Raw genomic sequence first — 4724 nt, forward strand, 5'->3', positions numbered from 1 at the left:
ATAGGGTAAACTTTACCTGTCACTTTTGGATGGGAGGTGACATAACCTACCTCACCTTGCTGGGTGTAGCAGGGTGCCGAGGGAACCTGCTTATTAACAGGTGCGTCTGCAAAGATGCAGCAGCCTATCAATGCGTCCTGTCAATGGCCTGGATTGCCTACCGAAATGCTTTCGATTCAACCTCTCATAGACTAATCATCTGTCTGTTGGAGAGCTTGAAGGTTTATCCACATATAGTGAAATTTATAGAGTTTAATGCCCCTTGGGAAAACTATACTTACTATTTCATATGGAAAATATCGAGTAACAACGAAAAACGTCACCTTCCATAGGGGTGTCTTTTAGGGTGACGCCGTTAGTTCTCTGCTTTTTTGCATTACACTTCTGCCTCTATCTCTCGCACTACGAAATGCTTCTAGATATCACTGTGGCAACACTAATCATCGCGAGCATGAGGGGGAACGCCGCAGGAACGACGTATCTCTGCAGACATAATGCGGCCCTAAGAGTGCTTTATTACCATCTTTGTCGCTTTTACGGAGTTGACCGCGATCCTGCCCTACCGAACGCACCGAGGGAGATGGAGAAAATTGTACAAAACAAGAAGCGCCAAATTTTCTGGAACTACAATTTTCAGACAACCGTACTCGTTGCAAATTTGAAGCCTGACATCATTCTCAAGACTTTAAGAAACGAACTATATTCGTGAACGAATTCTCGGCTCCAGCCAACCAAGACATCACTACTAAGGAGAACGAGAAGGGGTATCAAGCCCTCAAAAGGGAGCTGCAACGACAGTACCCAGAATATTCGGGCAAAGTAATTGTCCTTGTGATCGGTGCTTTCGGGGTTCGAAGCTATCACTGGCTCGTAAGCTTAAAGCCATACCAGCGTGCCAAAGATATGACAAGGCACTTGCGAGATGGATGCAGAAAGCTATCATCCTTGGATCGATTCCTGTCCTCATGTCTCGTTTTCATCGGCCTGTCGTTGTGATTTCATCGTGCCAATTGCATTGGACAAAACTTTATTTTTTTAATAACTAGGAAAAAAATAATTGTTCAACATAGGTGTATTTGAATATGATTTGTCACTTTTCAAGTTCTATTGAATTAAATAAGAATTTTGTTACAATCGCAAAATTATAAATTTTATTAATTAACTAAATAGCTTTTGGAAAATCAAAATTAATATCCAACTCAATTCATAGTAAAAAAACACATTTTTTTTAATTGATAAAAAATAACGTTTCTTCTTATGCAACTGTTATTAATGGTATTATATAAAGTTATAATACCTTCCTGCTTTCTAGACTTTTTTCTTTTCTTTCTTCTTTTTTTTCTTCTCTTTTATCTTTTTTCCGCTCCTCTTCTGGGCGAAATTTTTCTTTTCTTTTCTTTCCTGGGTTTTTTCCTTCTCTTCGTCCGTAATTTAAGTAGAATGAATAAAGTCTAAATCATTAACATCGTCACTCACAACAACCTTAGATAATTTTTAAAATTTTTTTAATTCTAGCGTCCAGGCGAAGTAAGATCCTGACTTTGCATCTATCTTGGGTTTTCTTTAGCCTTTACCCTACCATATTCCAGCTTGAGTCTAATTTATTTAACCTGGATATGTTCTGAAATTAAAATGAAAAGGCAGCATGTATTTCCTAGGTCACAAATATAATATAAACAAAAACACACAAAATATATAATAGTTTACATACCTACACGATTAATGAGCTGATTCATTTTTGAGTTGGTATCTCGTTGCAGATCCTCACTCTTAAACGATTTACTCGGAATTGGCTAAGTTTTTATAATCAACTTCATTTCATCCCAATATAGAAACTCAATATCGCGGGAGTAAGTTTTTATTTTTTGTTTAAACAGAAAATTGCATTTTTTATCGTGACCCGCAACAAAGCCTGTTTCAACTTTATGCTCCTTTCCCTTTGTGTATTCACATTCTTTTTCTTGGAACTGGATAATTTTTTTTTTAAATGCTTTTTTGTTTTTAATTCAGAAATACCTCAGCTTGGAAGAAAACTTTTGTTTTATCTTTAACTGATGATTTCGAGTTTACAGAATGTTATTTCGCGCTCCTGAAAAATTCCGATTTTGTCGGTTAACTAGTTCCGTACTGCAACTTATATTCACGGTTCAGTGAATTATAACCGATACACTAGTTATTGAAGTACTTATTTACCACCAGTTATTAGTTTCTGATAAAGATATTCTTTAATTTTTTTCTTTTGATTTCGAAAATTTTTCATAAGTTAGGCTCGGATGCGGAAAACAGGCCATGCCTGCCAAAAATGGGTCATCTGACAAGCCTAGTGTGTCCGGTTATCCGGACACAGTTTCGATGAAACCCTGAAGGAAGAGTTCAATTTTTTAAACCAGTCTAGATATATCCAAACTGACTAATCCGAAATATCTGATCTAGCCCGGGTCTGACGATAGTCTGGCCCAGATCTGACCTTACCTAGAACTTATAGTCTTTAAGGTCTTGCCTGGCCCAGACCTGGCGCTAAGCAGCTAGTCAAGAACAAATAAAAAATCGTGATTTCGATCCGCAAATTTTTCTTTGAACACATTTTGAGAAAGTAACAGGGTGTTTAAAAAAATAGAAAGTAAGAAAATTACACTACCAAAATAAGACTTCATGTGCTTATCACTTTGGTAAACTGACCTAGCCCAAGTGTGGCGTTGGTCACGTTTACAATATAAACAATAATAAGTTCAGCCTGAAAGGTCTGGTATGACCAGACCTGGCACTGATCAGCGAACGAAAAGGAAATTCTTAAGTTCGATTAACAAATTTTTGTTGGACATATTGCGAAAGAATTACAAGGTGTTTAAAATGATATTTTTTAAATATTCCTTCATATTGGCGAAATTATTTTAATTTATGTAAAATCATAATAATCCTTATGATATCATTGAAGTCAAAAAGAAATATTTGCTAAATATTGTTCATCTTTGGGAAATCATTGAAATGTTTGTGACATCTTTGGGAAATCATTGAAATCTTTGTGAAATATTTGGAAATGTTTTCGAAGTATTAAAGATATTTATTTAAATGATCCGGCAAAAGTCTCGTGCACCCTGAGGATATGGAGCGACCCAAGGACGACCGCCTTTTGCGTTTTTCCTGCGAGTGTTTTAGCATATTGTTGCACGCAGGGATGCTTTTCAGGCTATTAGCCAATGAAAGCTTGGCGCCTCCAAGACCGCCGATGATAAAGACGATTAGTTTAACAGAATATTCCCGGTACAACCGCCGCAATTCCTTTATAAGGTCACTATACCTCTCTTTCTTTCCATTCTCCTTGGCTATGATGTTCTTGTCAGCTGGTGTCGAAAATTCGATACCGGAAATGGTTCGCTTCTCGAAGTTAAAGAGAACTATATCCGGCCTCGCGTGTGCAACAGAAACAATTGTCGAGAATATAAAGTTCCATTATATGCGTCACTTCTTATTCTCGACAATTGGTTCCATTTCCCTAAGAGCATTTAGAGGAGTGATATTAAGGTCAATTTCGTAAGAGTGACGGAAATGGTAATAAAGTACTCTTAGTGCCGCATTGTGCCTTTGGGTGTAGATTGTTCCCGCATGAGTAGGACAACTAGATAGTATGTGTGATAGATGTTCAGGGTGTGCATGGCACGCCCTGCAGCTATTATCGGGAATGTCTTGCCTCAAAATGTAGCAACGGTATTTTAAGGTGGAAATGACACCATCCTGACATGCAAAAATGAAACCCTCCGTGCTAGACTTCAATCCAGACGATTTAAGGAAACCAAAATTCAGCTCCCACGACATTTACTGATCCTCCACATTCTCGTGGAAGATGCTGTGCATCCTCTTATCGAGGAGCTGTTCACGGAGGTTTTTTCTCTCCTGCTTTCTTAATGCAGGCTTTCAAAAGTGAGTACTCGAGATATATAAGGAACTGATGCATGACTCTATGTGCTGTACCCAGAATAATCCTGATGTGAAGACATTCAAGACTCAATATTATCTTATATAAGTATTGATAGTAATAAATATTATCTTATCTAATATCCTTTATAGATGTTACATCCTGAATGCGGCTCTGTGGCAAGCCCAGGTATGTATATGTCTCTCCAGCGCAAATGTGTCTCATAGCGATTCTAAGGACAAGCTCAGGGTCCTCAAGGATGCCATTAAGTTTTCCTCGCTTCAAATTTCGCAGAATTTGAAAAAGGAATCAATTTTTTTAATAGAACAAACAGTATTCACATTCAATAATAATTTTTAAGAACAAATATATGGAACACCCATGGGTCCCCCATTTCACCAATGTTGGTCGATTTAGTCATGCAACATTTAGAATCCAATGCCATAACAAATTTATATTTTTCTATACATACTTATTTTAGATATGTTGATGACACTTTTATTAGTTTAACAAAGGATAAACTCTCTTGATAATAGATTTTATGCTTTAACGATGATTCATTTTGATAAAAAGAGATATTTCGGGTTTCACTCGTGTAAAAAACTACGAATTGTTTGCCGACGTTTCGTGAACATTGCAGTTCACATCTTCAGGGCTGACCTGAAACTGAGGAATCAAGTCATGATGTTCTTAGGTATACTTTCTACGGTGCCTGTGATTGGCCAGAGCGACCCACCGTGGGGACTGGTCGAACTTGATTGGCCAATCAAGTCTTTTTTAAAAAATCCGGGAGAACGGAAAGCCAAATCGG

The 4724-nt window shown here is 37.5% G+C and overlaps 1 protein-coding gene and 1 long non-coding RNA gene across 2 annotated transcripts in view; both read right to left on the minus strand.

Moving 5' to 3' along the window:
* LOC117173547 (RING finger protein 121) overlaps nucleotides 1–4724 on the minus strand; it is an 80364-nt gene that overhangs the window by 16917 nt on the left and 58723 nt on the right. The gene's annotated exons all lie outside the window — the stretch shown is intronic.
* On the minus strand, nucleotides 1403–2075 carry LOC117172907. The gene is made up of 2 exons (XR_004467071.1): nucleotides 1712–2075; nucleotides 1403–1621 (listed from the first exon to the last, which is right to left on the minus strand). It is a non-coding gene; the product is annotated as an uncharacterized LOC117172907 (long non-coding RNA).

This window comes from Belonocnema kinseyi, chromosome 5 (assembly GCF_010883055.1).
Source record: "Belonocnema kinseyi isolate 2016_QV_RU_SX_M_011 chromosome 5, B_treatae_v1, whole genome shotgun sequence".
In the NCBI taxonomy this organism is placed as follows: Eukaryota; Metazoa; Arthropoda; class Insecta; order Hymenoptera; family Cynipidae; genus Belonocnema; species Belonocnema kinseyi.